Source organism: Bos indicus x Bos taurus, chromosome 9 (assembly GCF_003369695.1).
Source record: "Bos indicus x Bos taurus breed Angus x Brahman F1 hybrid chromosome 9, Bos_hybrid_MaternalHap_v2.0, whole genome shotgun sequence".
NCBI classification, from domain to species: Eukaryota; Metazoa; Chordata; class Mammalia; order Artiodactyla; family Bovidae; genus Bos; species Bos indicus x Bos taurus.
The window spans coordinates 87,960,470-87,976,246 of NC_040084.1; positions in this window are offsets into that span (position 1 = coordinate 87,960,470).

Sequence of the window (15,777 nt, forward strand, 5' to 3'; positions counted from 1 at the left end):
GGAAATGGCCACTTTGGCTTAGATCTGGAATTTTTTTTATTTCTTCTTGTCACAGATCATCCTTGGTTTTTAGCAATTCTGGCTTCCTTACAAAGATGGCCAGTCTTTACAAAGTTTGACATAAATAGCCACACAAATGCAAAAAGCTCCTTCAATTCTTTGAACTCACAAGATGAGTGCGAATAACTATAATTACAAATGTAAGATTATTATCATTGTTTTTCTAACAGCAGGAATGGGTTATGTGGGTCCATCTACCCATCTAGTCCAGTTCTTGGGTAAGCCAAGGTGCACACTTGAGTTTGTAGCCAAAGAATTGAATTTTGAATCAAGTTGCTAAATGAGAAGCAAGTAAATCACAGAGTAGCTTTTCCTGTCTACTCAGTGACTCAACCGGAACAGAAGGATATGTTCAGATGCACTGCCCAAGTCCATTCCAGACTCGACGACACTTTCTTTTGTTCAGTGTCAGGAATTTGCTCCAGTTGTGAGCTGGTTGCTCACCTCCTTGACAGAATGCAGGATGATTCCCGTTTCCCCGTTGTTTCCTGAAGGGTAAACACTGACCTAAAACCCCCTTTGTCAATAAGTCTGGAAGGAACCCAGCTTCACGTGAGCACCTTTTCCGGTCCTGCTGCAGTTGTTTGTAGCCTCAAAGGCCACGCAGGATGTTTCTCTCCTAAATTCCCCAGGGCTCCTCATCCCTCCAGTGTCTTTGAACAACTAAACAGGAACGAGGTAATGCTCTGGAGGTCTCCTAACCTACATTCATCAAAATAAAACGCCTCTCTGGGCTGGACCGCATGGCTTTGTCTTAGTAAATGGAGAGCTATACAGTACATGTGTTATTGTTGTTGTTTAGTCACTAAGTTGTGTCCAACTCTTTGTGACCCCATGGACTATAGCCCACCAGGCTCCTTGGTTCATGGGATTCTCCTGGCAAGAATACTAGAGTGGATTGCCATTTCCTTCTCCAGGGGATCTTCCCAGGCCAGCGATTGAACCTGTATCTCCTTCATTGTCAGTGGCAGGCACTTCTTTACCACTGAGCCATCTGAGAAGCCCACATGTGTGTATAGCTGCATGTATATTTATATGTGTTTGTATTCAGACATGTGTGTATATAATATATAGATATATCCATATATGCCTATACACATGTATGTATATGAATGTGTGTGTTTGGAGCTTTATCTACCACTACAGCCCTACACAAACATTTCAACAAGACTATTCAGCTCATTGCTGAGGGCAACTTCACATTTTTTAACCTAACATTTTTTATTGTCTTTTGTTATTTTTTTGTTGCTAAGTCACAACTCTGTGACCCCATGAACTGCAGCGCACCAGGCTTCCCTGCCCTTTACTCTCTCCCAGAGTTTGCTTAAACTCATGTCCATTGAGTCAGTGATGCCATCCAACCATCTCATCATCTGTCACCTTCTTCTCCTCTTGCCCTCAATCTTTCCCAGCATCAGGGTCTTTTCCAATGCGTCGACTCTTCGAATCAAGTGGCTGAGTATTGGAGCTTTAGCTTCAGCATCAGTGAATATTCAGGGTTGATTTCCTTTAGGATTGACTGATTTGATCTCCTTGCTGTCCAACAGACTCTAAAGAGTCTTCTACTATGTACCAACTAACATGCCTGTGTCATATATATATATACATATATATGCAACCTTTCAAATTTTCTAAATTTGAAACCATATCCTAAAGATCTCTTCATATTTGGCGTGTGTGGATAGGAATTCCCATTATTCTTTTCTATAGTACCTAATATTCCATTATGTGGATCAACCATACTTTAATAACGAATCTTTTATTGCTTTCTACTTGTGTTATTTCCAGTCTTTTGCTATTGCAAACAATGCCAAAATAAATGATTTGTCTGTGTACATCTTTTATTATGTATGCAGGTGTCTCTGTGGGACATATTATCAGAAGTGGAGTTTCTGTCAAAGGGTAAAGGTGCCTATAGTTCTGTTAGCTATGGCCAGATATCTCTGCATCTCAGACCCTCCCAACAACGTGTGAGGGTCTGTTTCTCCTAGAGTGTTACCAACAGTTTCGGATGTTTGCCATTTTGATGGATTAGAAATGGTATCTTGTTGTAGTTTCGATCTGTACTTCTCTTATTATAAATGTGAAATGGAGTTGAGCATCTTTTCTTGTTTACGGGAAGTTCATCTACATTTGTAATGAAGTTAAGCATCTTTTGATGTTTAAGGGAGGTTCATCTAAATTCATAACAGAATCCTTAGGTGATCCTTAGGCACATGGCTTTCTTAAAGCTTCTGGCCCAAGGCCAAGAAACTTGAAGAAAAAAAAAAAAAAATGGTGAAGTGGAGAAGCTGGAAGGGCCAAGGATCCCAACAGAAAGGTGAACAACAAAATGCCAGGTTTGCGTGGGAACCACAAGCAGCCGGACTGAGAGCCTTGTCAGTGCAAAGAACTGCAAGGAGGGCTTCCAGGGGGCATCTTCAAGGAAACCCAAAGGCACCCACCACGAAGGAGCTCACACTGCATGTCTGCCAGGGGTGCCAATCCTCTCCCAGCTAAGGGCTATGCTCTTTTCCCCCGGCCCTACACCTGGGATGCCCGGACCCAAGACAGAAAACTTAGTCCCAGCTCCTGGAATGCTACTGACCAACTCCCTCAGCTCTCAGCAGCCCAGAGGGCTGGACCCTGCAGACAGCCACCGGCTCAAGGCCACACCTGCTTCCTGAGGAGACCAGCATCCAATGGCTGATAGATGTGGGAGAACAAAACCCTGATCCCTGGCCTCAACTGGACAACTTGGAAGAGTGATCCCAGCTTCAAAATTCTGGGGTCAGCTAAGGCCCCATCAAGACAGCATCACAGCTCAGCTTTATCTTCTGCCTGCTCCTCCCTTCCTTTTCTCTTCCACCTCCCCCTCATCTCCTCTTCCCTTCCTCTTCTGAAGGTAATGATGGCATGGTTTTGTCCAGAGGCAGGTAGAGCAACTGGTCCAGGGTGAGTTGACTGGGTCTTGTAGGGTTTGGCTCACACCCTAAATCAGGTCACTCAATATACCATTTACATAGTAGCTTCTGGGAACTTTTTCACTATTCATAAAAATGGGTAAAATTGTGTTATATCTGCTCCTTATTTCATGAAGTTCTGAAAAAGAAGGTGATTCAACTCTGAGACAGAGGTAGTCAAAGGTCTAAGGCACTAGTTTAAGATGAAGCATAGCCCTGGGAACAGCACCGCCAAGATGACCACAGGTAAGATGTGGGGGTTTTATCTGAGAGAGGCCACCCCTCACTGGCCTTAACTCAGTTATTCATTAACCTAGTTTGCCAAGTGAGTTTAAACTGTCTCACTAATGGAACCGATGTGGGCCATGTGTTAGCCCTGAGCAAGTTTAAACTCTTACCTGGACCTTTTCTGAACTTTTGAAGACTGCCTAATCACATTTGGTGGGGGACATGATTTTTGAAAAAGTACTTTACATGTTGAGTTGATCTCATGTCACTACTGGCTAAGGAACGAAAACCTTGTCCTGTCTTTTCAGGGAGTGGAAGCTGAGGGACTGCTGGCTGCAGCCCCCTTCCCCCCCATTTCTCAGCAGGTCTTCCAGGCACTGGCCTGTTTAAGGGGCTTAGCCTAAGAAAACAGTGTACATCCAGTTATGCTTCACCTCCAGGGTCAAACTAAAAACACAATTTTAAAGGAACCAGGAAAAGGAAAATATACTTTATCCACAAAACGTATTTTTAAACATCTTTTTCCTGTGCAGCTGTCAGGACTGATTACTCCATTGAAGAACAAAAAGTTAAAACTTAATAATTAAAAATAGTTTCTTTTCCTTTTTTCATCTCACCTCAGGATTATAATATGTCAGGAATGGAAACGATCTTATAGTAGTTCATTTAGTCAAAATTCTTATTGTATGTAGGTGAAGAAATGATACCAGAAAGGTGACCTGCTAGTTAGTGTATAACTCTGCTGATACACAGTGCCCTGTTTTAATGGTCTCCTATGTGTATATTTATTGTTTTCTATGACTGATAATCTCACTTAAGAATTTACAGGTTCTCCAACTCCAGGACTCTTGCCTGGAAAATCCCATGGATGGAGGAGCCTGGTAGGCTGCAGTCCACGGGGTCGCTGAGGGTCGGACTCGACTGAGCGACTTCACTTTCACTTTTCACTTTCACGCACTGGAGAAGGAAATGGCAACCCACTCCAGTGTTCTTGCCTGGAGAATCCCAGGGACGGGGGAGCCTGGTGGGCTGCCGTCTATGGGGTCGCACAGAATCGGACACGACTGAAGCGACTTAGCAGCAGCCAATAGGTGGAATAGCTGTCCCTTCCAGAAAACTAGAGTATTGGAAACATTAGGTGATTTGTTTCATATCTCACAGCTAGGTTTGCCACATTCCTGTTTAAAATGCTTCATTTGTTCTCCATACATGTTGAGACAAAGTGCTTCCTGGCCCCAACTCTCACTTGCTCCACCCTCTCACTGGCCCCACCCCCTCACTGGCCCCACCCCCTCACTGGCCCCACCCCTCACTGGCCCCTCCCCTCACTGACTCCACCCCTCACTGACTCCACCCCTCACTGGCCTCCGCCCTCTCACTGGCTCCACCTCCTTATTGGCCCCACCCTCTCACTGGTGCAACCCTCTTAGTAGCCCTACCTTCTCTCTGGTCCCTCACATCCTTCCAGGCTCTGTCTCAACTTTGGCGTGTTTTCATATCTGGTGCCTTTCTCCACTTGCCAGTGACTGCGATGGAGTCTCCTCCCACTCACAGATTGCTGGGGTGAACAGCAGGGACCTGCAAGGCAGGGGTTCAGCTTCAACTGAGACTGTGTTAGGTGAGCCTGTGGCCTCCTGGGACGTGGCTTACTCACCTGTGGAAAGGAAAGCTGGAACTAACCTCTAGGACTGTTACTAGGGGAAGAGGACACTCAGGGGACACAGGGACAGTCTCCTCCTCAACACTGGCCCTCTTCTAGGACTGCCTGCTAGACTTCTACCACTGGGTCTGGCACCAGGCCTGCCGCGTGGCCCAGCCAATGCAGTGCCCAAGGCCCCACTGCCTTCTTAGCTCATCTCCCAGACTCTTCTTCACTAGCTTTTTCTAATAACACATCAGCTGAAACTAAAACCAGTTTCCTCGGCAAAGACATTCTCATTAACAGTCCTTTCAAAGTAGACACCAAGAGATTGCTGGGTACTTTTTAAAGCTTAAGGATACTTCATGAAGGTTGTTTTCAATGCAGATTCTTATTTTCTTGAACAGGCATTGTGAATGAATGAATGAAAAACATAAATGTTTCCCTTGGAACTTAGTTGAAGTGTCATTCTCTCAGGGATTCATTCCCTGATATCCTTAAGTCCCTCATTATTGGTTGACATGGTATCCAGTAATTTTCCTCATCAAGACTAATTATGTAGGTATGCATGCAGCTATTTCACATCCATCTATCCAGCTAGACTGTAAACTCCATTTCTCTTTTTACTGTTTGATCCCAGGACCTAATGCAGCTTGTGACACAGAGTAGAACCTCTGCAGATACTTGTTGAATGAATGAATGAACAGCCAGACTCATCCTGGCTCTCAGAGGATGGTTGGCTGGCAGGTTGCAGGCAGCCTCCTCACAAGGGAACCATTTAGAAATGCAAATCCTAGAGCCTCACTGCAGCCTTATTGAATCAGAATTGGTTCCAGGGTCGGGAGTGGGGGTGGGGAGTCCAGCAATCTACAGTTTAATAAACCCTCCAGGCGACACACAAGGGTTCTGGTGAAATAGGTGATGGTTTAACAGAAGACTCTATCCCACAGGGATCTGAACAATAGGCAGGGGGAGGCAGAAATCTAAACCCCTGGCTTTGGAAGCTCAGGGGGGTTGGGGAGGAGGATGTGAGAGAGAGAGAGAGAGAGAGAGAGAGTGTGTGTGTGTGTGTGTGTGCGCGCGCGTGCGCGCACACACGCTCCCAGGTGTAGGCAGGGCCTGCAGCAGCCTGGGCACAAAGAATGCCCCAGCATACTAAATCCATGTTTGAGGGCCAGTTCTGCCCCCAACAAGCTAGCAGTGTTGAGGAGGAGTCTGTCCCTATGCCCCCTGAGTCTCCTCTCCCCTAGTAACAGGTTTCTTGGCCTCTGAAGGTCTCTTTTATGGAGTAGCTAAGTGTTTGGGGCCCAGATTTGTGACTCCCTTTGGTGGGAGAGATTGCTGGCCCTGAAAACATATCCCAGAAATTGCTTCCTTCAGCCTGGAAAGTAAGTTATCTATTTTTGAGTATGGGTTGGCTATCAGGCTGACTGTCAGTAATTTTAAAATCTGTTTCCTCCCTCAAGAGCTATTAGGTGACTTCCCCTGTCTGGAGACCCTGGGCTCAGGACTGTCCCTTTATCCCAAATTAGTTATTTTAAAAATTCTCTAGAAATTTTGACTTAGAAGTTACACATTTCATAATGATTCAGATTACTTAGGATCATATAGAGTTAAGGGATTAAATGGAGAGGAGACTTGGACTCAACCACTTGCATGACTGTCCCTAAATGGACCACACTCAAGTTCACCACCTCCCACTGGACTTGAGAGTTTGGACTGCTAGCTCCTCCTGGCGAGTGCCTGCCTTTCTGTTTCTGTAGTGTTCCTCCCTCTCTACCGCTGCCTCACCTGCTCTCCCAAATTCCATCCTCATTTGCTACCCTGAACCTGGTCACCCTCCTTGCCTGGAACTCCCAGCATGCCATGGGTGGGGGCTGTGCCCATCATAACTCTGTCAGTGACTAGCTTATTGTTCAATAAACTACGTTATTGACCTGCCATCTCATATAAACTTTTGGCCTCTTCTTTGGGATCAGCCCTCCCTCAAGCCTCGAGGGTGTACTATCCTTAGGGCTTCCCTCATAGCTCAGTCAGTAAAGAATGTGCCTGCAGTTCAGGAGACCTGGGTTCGATTCCTGGGTCGGGAATATTCCCTGGAGAAGGAAATGGCAACCCACTCCAGTATTCTTGCCTGAGAATACCACGGACAGAGGAGCCTGGCAGGCTACAGTCCATGGAGTCACAAGAGTCGGACACGACTTAGCGACTAAACCACCACCACCCACTCTGCCCAGCCAAATTTGTGTATTTTTTATTGTCCTTTTATAAGAAAAAAAGGGCAATGACTATATTTGTCTAGAAGACAAATTCATATTGGATGCAAAGCTCTCAGTGGGAAAGAGAAGGGTTCTAGTGAAGAGAGGTGCCCCGAGCTGAGCACCTCTGAGTGAGGTGCTCTGAGCAATGAGCACGTAGCAATGAGCTGAGCATTTTCAAGTCCACTGAATCATAAGGTCCCTGTGGATGCAGCAGCAACATATCGAACTGTGGAAATGGTACGTTTGAGACCAGGTTTAAGAGGGGAGCACTCAAATAAGTTCCATGAGTAGGTGGCCCAGACTTGCAAACATCACCAGTCTCTGAAGCACTGCAGCCTCTATGTTTGTTCACCACTTTGGCCTCTTGAGTTTTCCCCATAACCCAATTGGTGAGAGTGAGGAGAATTTTAAATGGAGTAGAGGAGCAAAGTGCCAAATTTCATTTCTAAGGAAATTATTCACTGATCAAAATACACAAAGTATCTCCAATGCCTTTGGAACAAAAGTCAAATTACATTATATTATCTTTCCAGTCTCCTTTCACTGTCTCAACTGCCCTGTTTATTCTTCCAGATTATTCCCAATAGTAAAAGTGTTCTTTCCAAAATACTAAGTCTATTTCCAATGAATAAGAAAAAAAAAATGAATGGAATAAAAGTCAGAACCCGAGCCAGCCTGTGGGCCTTTCTAGCCCAACTAGTATATAATCATTTCTTCATGTGTGTATTTATTCCCTATGGGTGTGTCCTGGATTCCATTGCAAATATCCTTGCTGACCCTAGCAATGTCTTCTGATGAAGACCCAAGCTTCATCCTAAACGCCTCCGCTGACTCAGCTCAGCCAACAGGATGGATCATGCCTGAAACAGATGTTTCAGCTTCTCTTGGCCAAACAGCTCAGTCTCTTCCCAGCAGATGAGACATTTCATCCCTTGGACAGCAGAGCACCTTCCTAATTTCATCAAATGAGATGAGCCATTGGTTTGGGGGATGACAAGCAAACAAAATCAAATGTGTGAAGTTAGAGAGAGCATAAACTGCATATGTAAAATATAGCATTAAGTAAATTCTACCAAATTGAAAATAGCACATTCTTCTCCTGATGAGCCAGCAACTTCTCAAGATGATTTTGTAAAAGGAAGGATAAAATGATCACAGTGAGAAATCTTCATGGTCTTGAGAAGATAATGTAATCAGAGAATTCCTGGCTGCATATAATACAGTAAGAACTTTAAAATCTGATTAAAGCCTCAAAACAATGATAAAATTCTTACTCAAATATATGGTTGACATATTTCTTCTGTGTGAGCCAGTCATCACCCCTCAAATTGTAATGTGCACAAAAATCGCCCGGTGATCTTGTTGCTGCTGCTGCTCCTGCTGCTGCTAAGTCACTTCAGTCGTGTCTGACTCTGTGCGACCCCATAGATGGCAGCCCACCAGGCTCCCCTGTCCCTGGGATTCTCCAGGCAAGAATACTGGAGTGGGTTGCCATTTCCTTCTTCAATGCATGAAAGTGAAAAGTGAAAGTGAAGTCGCTCAGTCGTGTCAGACTCTCAGCGACCTCATGGACTGCAGCCTACCAGGCTCATCCGTCCATGGAATTTTCTAGGCAAGAGTACTGGAGTGGGTAGCCATTGCCTTCTCCAGATCTTGTTGCTAGGCAGATTCTAATTCAGAAGTTCTCAGATGGGGTGGTAGATTCTGCATTTCTGACCAACTCCATACACTGCAGATGCTACTGGTTTGTGCCCACTCCTCCACCACTTTGAGTAGCAAAGATGTCAGTCAGTTAGTTAGTTCAGTTGCTCAGTTGTGTCTGACTCTTTGCGACCCCATGAATCCCAGCACGCCAGGCCTCCCTGTCCATCACCAACTCCCGAAGTTCGCCCAGACTCACGTCCATTGAATCAGTGATGCCATCTAGCCATCTCATCCTCTGTCTTCCCCTTCTCCTCCTGCCCCTAATCGCCCCCAGCATCGGAGTCTTTTCCAATGAGTCAACTCTTCGCATGAGGTGGCCAAAGTGCTGGAGTTTCAGCCTCAGCATCATGCCTTCCAAAGAAAACCCAGGGCTGATCTCCTTCAGAATGGACTGGTTGGATCTCCAGTCCACTGGAGAAGGGAATTGCAAACCACTTCAGTATTCTTGCCTTGAGAACCCCATGAACAGTATGAAAAGGCAAAATGATGGGATACTGAAAGAGCAACTCCCCAGGTCAGTAGAGGCCCAATATACTACTGGAGATCAGTGGAGAAATAACTCCAGAAAGAACGAAGGGATGGAGCCAAAGCAAAAACAATACCCAGCTGTGGATGTGACTGGTGATAGAAGCAAGGTCTGATGCTATAAAGAGCATATTGCATAGGAACCTGGAATGTCAGGTCCACGAATCAAGGCAAATTGGAAGTGGTCAAACAGGAGATGACAAGACTGAATGTCGACATTCTAGGAATCAGCGAACTGATGGACTGGAATGGGTGAATTTAACTCAGATGACCATTATATCTACTACTGTGGGCAAGAATCCCTTAGAAGAAATGGAGTAGCCATCATGGTCAACAAAAGAGTGCAAAATACAGTACTTGGATGCAATCTCAAAAACAACAGAATGATCTCTGTTCATTTCCAAGGCAAACCATTCAATATCACAGTAATCCAAGTCTATGCCCCAACCAGTAACACTGAAAAAGCTGAAGTTGAACGGTTCTATGAAGACCTACAAGACCTTTTAGAACTAACACCCAAAAAAGATGTCCTTTTCATTATAGGGGACTGGATTGCAAAAGTAGGAAGTCAAGAAACCCCTGAGTAACAGGCAAATTTGGCCTTGGAATATGGAATGAAGCAGGGCAAAGACTAATAGAGTTTTGCCAAGAAAATGCACTGGTCATAGCAAACACCCTCTTCCGACAACACATGAGAAGACTCTACACATGGACATCACCAGATGGTCAACACCAAAATCAGATTGATTATATTCTTAGCAGCCAAAGATGGAGAAGCTCTATACAGTCAGCAAAAACAAGACTGGGAGCTGACTGTGGCTCAGATCATGAACTCCTTACTGCCAAATTCAGACTTAAATTGAAGGAAGTAGGGAAAACAACTAGACCATTCAGGTATGACCTAAATCAAATCCCTTATGACTATACAGTGGAAATGAGAAATAGATTTAAGGGCCTAGATCTGATAGATAGAGTGCCTGATGAACTATGGAAGGAGGTTCGTGACATTGTACAGGAGACAGGGTTCAAGACCATCCCCATGGAAAAGAAATGCAAAAAAGTAAAATGGCCATCTGGGGAGGCCTTACAAATAGTTGTGAAAAGAAGAGAAGTGAAAAGCAAAGGAGAGAAGGAAAGATATAAGCATCTGAATGCAGAGTTCCAAAGAATAGCAAGAAGAGATAAGAAAGCCTTCCTCAGTGACCAATGCAAAGAAATAGAGGAAAACAATAGAATGGGAAAGACTGGAGATCTCTTCAAGAAAATCAGAGATACCAAGGGAACATTTCATGCAAAGATGGGCTTGATAAAGGACAGAAATGGTATGGACCTAACAGAAGAAGTAGATATTAAGAAGAGGTGGCAGGAATACACAGAGGAACTGTACAAAAGATATCTTCATGACCAAGATAATCACGATGGTGTGATCACTCACCTAGAGCCAGACAGCCTGGAATGTGAAGTCAAGTGGGCCTTAGAAAGCATCACTACCAACAAAGCTAGTGGAGGTGATGGAATTCTAGTTGAGCTATTTCAAATCCTGAAAGATGATGCTGTTAAAGTGCTGCACTCAATATGCCAGCAAATTTGGAAAACTCAGCAGTGGCCACAGGACTGGGAAAGGTCAGTTTTCATTCCAATCCCAAAGAAAGGCAATGCCAAAGAATGCTCAAACTACCACACAATTGCACTCATTTCACACGCTAGTAAAGTAATGCTCAAAATTCTCCAAGCCAGGCTTAAGCAATACATGAACCGTGAACTTCCTGATGTTCAAGCTGGTTTTTGAAAAGGCAGAGGAACCAGAGATCAAATTGCCAACATCCTCTGGATCATCAAAAAAGCAAGAGAGTTCCAGAAAAACCTCTATTTCTGCTTTACTGACTATGCCAAAGCCTTTGACTGTGAGGATCACAGTGCAAAATTCTGAAAGAGATGGGAATAACAGACCACCTGACCTGCCTCTTGAGAAACCTGTATGCAGGTCAGGAAGCAACAGTTAGAACTGGACATGGAACAACAGACTGGTTCCAAGTAGGAAAAGGAGTATGTCAAGGCTGTATATTGTCACCCTGCTTATTTAACTTCTATGCAGAGTACATCATGAGAAATGCTGTGCTGGAAGAAGCACAAGCTGGAATCAAGATTGCCGGGAGAAATATCAATAACATCGGATATGCAGATGACACCACCCTTATGGCAGAAAGTGAAGAAGAACTAAAAAGCCTTTTGATGAAAGTGAAAGAGGAGAGTGAAAAAGCTGGCTTAAAGCTCAACATTCAGAAAACGAAGATCATGGCATCTGGTCCCATCACTTCATGGGAAATAGATGGGGAAACAGTGGAAACAGTGTCAGACTTTATTTTGGGGGGCTCCAAAATCACTGCAGATGGTGACTGCAGCCATGAAATTAAAAGATTCTTACTCCTTGGGAGGAAAGTTATGACCAACCTAGATCGCATATTAAGAAGCAGAGACGTGACTTTGCCAACAAAGGTTCGTCTAGTCAAGGCTATGGTTTTTCCTGTGGTCATGCATGGATGTGAGAGTTGGACTGTGAAAAAGCTGAGCGATAAAGAATTGATGCTTTTGAACTGTGGTGTTAGAGAAGACTCTTGAGAGTCCCTTGGTTGCAAGGAGATCCAACCAACAAAGATGTACACTATTCTTAAAGCAGTATTTCTCCAAGGCTGGTCACTGGATCACTTATGAAAATCTCCTAGATAATTTGGTTAAAAAAATAAAACACAAAAAAGCCACAGTCCCATTCTCCATCCACGGAGGGCTTCACTTGTAACTCAGTTGGTAAAGAATCTGCCTGCAGTGCAGGAGACCTGGTTCAATTCCTGGGTTGTGAAGATCCGTTGGAGAAGGAAATGACAACTCACTCTGGTATTCTTGCCTGGAAGCTTCCATGGACAGAGGATCCTGGTGGGCTACAGTCTAGGGGGTCCCACAAAGTCAGACATGACTGAGTGACTAAGCACACATATTCCATAAGTTTACTAAACCTAGTGTCTAGAATTGAAGGCCAGGGATCTATAGTTAACAAATTGCTCACATAATGCTTATCAGAGCTAACGCTTGAGAATGGACGCTGTGGGTAGATGGCAAATTTGGGATAACTAGGAAATCATGTGGGTAGGCTTTGGCCTCTTAAGGAGCCTTCTGCACCATAACAGGAAGGAAAGGGAGCAGCAATGCAGCACGCGGGGCGTCCATAGCTTGGCAGGTAGCAGTCATGCAGCTCGAGGTGGTAGGGACAGAACTTGTACAAGACTTCATTGTGCTACAGTACTGTACTAATTTCCGTTGCTAAAATAAACATTAATGTTCAGTATCGAGCAGAGCCTCCTGACTTTAAAACATAATTATAACTTGGAAAAAGTTGTGGAGAATTAAGTTTTTATTTTCTTATTGAGTTACTTGATCATTTTAGAGGGGCTTCTCATCTTTTTTGTGGATTCTTCACTTGATGTTGTGTTCTCACTTTTAAGCTTTTAGGTATTTCTAGTCCTCAGTTGCCAGCTCTTTGATGGAGGAGAAAACAATTCATAAATAAATGCTAACTTTTACTAAGGACATTGCTTCTCAAAAATAAATGAAATACATTCGTTAGAGGTTGTCCTTGTTTGGTAATAATAGCAGATAATATTTATTATGCACTTGGAACTATGACAGGTAAGTTAAATTTATAATTGCAACTACTTTTAAATATGAGATATATGCCATTGTTATCTCCACGGGCAGGTGAGCTTCCAAGGGCTCTGCGCTGGGGGAGCCATGGTTCCCAGCTGGCCCTTGGCCAGTGTGTCACCCTGCAGGCTTCTCTTGATATTTTTTCCTTTCATAAAAAATTCCCAGGTTGTCAGAGCCAAGTGCAGCCTGCTCTCTGTGCTTTGACCAAACCCAGACACAACTGATCCAAAGGAGTGCCTTGTGTTTGGCAGCATCACCCTGCACTACAGAGAAAAGTCTTATTTAGGGGAAACAGAACCTGATCCCTTGGTGTTTCTGCCTCTCATACAGAATCATCATGTGTTACCTTGGAAGAGGTGAAATTGAAAGAAGCAACAGCTTTACTTGGTGTCATCTTAGAGATGAACAGCAGCCCCTTCTTCCCAAATCAATAATTTTGTGATGGAGGAGGAATCAGCAGATAGAGAACATTAAACATTTATTTTACATAGCACTTATATAAAAGGGACTGTTGCTATTGTTTAGTTGCTCAGTCATGTCTGACTCTTTTGCCACCCCTTGGACTGTAGCCCACCAGGATTCTTGCCTGGAGAATTCCTCTGTCCATGGAATTCTCCAGGCAAGAACACTGGGGTGGGTAGCCATTTCCTTCTTCAGGGAATCCTTAAAATTTTTTTATATAGTACTTATGTAAAAGGCACCATAGGTGTGTCCAAATGAGGATGTGCCATCCTTACCACTAAAGAAACAATTCCCTTTAGGAAGACTGGATTCAAAAACTCCAAACAGAAAGACAGAGTAGGTAGAGATTAAGAGAGCAAATTTCTCTTTTCTCTGGCATTAATATAGACATGCCCAATGTCTTTCATTGTCTGGAGAAGGCAATGGCACCCCCACTCCAGTACTCTTGCCTGGAAAATCCCAGGGATGGAGGAGCCTGGTGGGCTGCTGTCTATGGGGTCGCACAGAGTTGGACACGACTGACGTGACTTAGCAGTAGCATTAATGTCTTTCAATGTTTATCTCATAATTTTTTTCATCTTTAGTTTTAACCTTTCTGTGTGCTCATATCTTATATGCTCTGTGAAACAGCATATCACTAAGGATTCTTTTTTTTTAATCCAAGCCAACAATTGCTGCCTTTTGAATGAAAGTCTATTGTATTTGCATTCATTACCACTGCTGAGATATTTGTTCAGGCCAAAAACTCTGGAGACATCCTTGATTCATCACACGTATAATTTATCAGCAAATCTCACAGACTCTACCTTCCAACTCTCTTCAGTCTCCCCAGCCCTTCTCACCCCCTTCACTTGCATTTGTCCTAGTTACAGCTGCAATTGCTTTTTCCTCTTTTAGTGTGTTTGCATCACAGCATCTAGAGGGACCCTCCTAAAAAAATAATAAGTCAGATCATCCCCCTCTTCTCAAAAAATCCTCCAATTACCCATTTTACTTAGCATGAATGTCACGTCTTTCAAGTGGCCCCCAAGGTCCTGTGATCCAGTCCTTCTGTTCTCCTCTCTTCCTGCTCTCCTGTGCTCCGCAAGCACATGCTAGCCTCAAGATATCTGCCCTTGCTGGTCCCTCGTCTGAATGTTGTTCCCTCCGTATGTTCACATCGTTCAATTCCTTACTTCCCTCATAATGTTTTGAATACTATCAATACCTTCCTGGTGAGACTATCCTTAACATATCCATTGCACTTATTTGTTTTGTGCTTGCTGTCATAAGACATAGCACATGTGATTTACTCACTTATCTGGTCCACATATGTCCCGCTAAAGAATAGAAGGTTCGTGGGAGCAGGTCTTTTTCTGTTTTTTGTTTGTTTTTTCTTTTACTGCCATATCTCTGGTTCCTAAAATAGTATCTGGTTTTTAGTAGGCACTCCATAGTATAATTGTTGAATAAATGAATTTGGGTTTTTTCTACTACCTTAAACTTTGCACTTTCTATGTTTGTTTCTCCTTTCTTGCATTTTTTGGGGTTGAGTTTCATTTGTTTTCAGTTTTTGTTTGTTCTCTTCTACTTATTTGGAAGATGTACTACTCTGTCTATTTTCTTGGGAATGGTCTTGATTCCTGTCTCCTGTACAATGTCACGAACCTCCTTCCATAGTTCATCAGGCACTCTGTCTATCAGATCTAGTCCCTTAAATCTATTTCTCACTTCCACTGTATAGTCATAAGGGATTTTATTTAGATCAAACCTCAATAGTCCAGTGGTTTTCCCCACTTTCTTCAATTTCAGTCTGAATTTGGCAATAAGGAGTTCATGATCTGAGCCACAGGCAGCTCCTGGTCTTGTTTTTGCTGACTGTATAGAGCTTCTCCATCTTTGGCTGCTAAGAATATAATCAATCTGATTTTGGTGTTGACCATCTGGTGATGTCCATGTGTAGAGTCTTCTCTTGTATTGTTGGAAGAGGGTGCTTGCTATGATCAGTGTGTTCTCTTGACAGAACCCTATTAGCCTTTGCCCTGCTTCATTCTGTACTCCAAGGCCAAATTTGCCTGTTACTCCAGATGTTTCTTGACTTCCTACTTTTGCATTCCAGTCTTCTATAATGAAAAGGACTTTTCATTTTAACTTTTTGGTGTGTTAGTTCTAGAAGGTCTTGTAGGTCTTCATAGAACCATTCAACTAAGGAGATCCAGGCAGTCCATCCTAAAACAGATAAGTCCTGGGTATACATTGGAAGGACTGATGTTGAAGC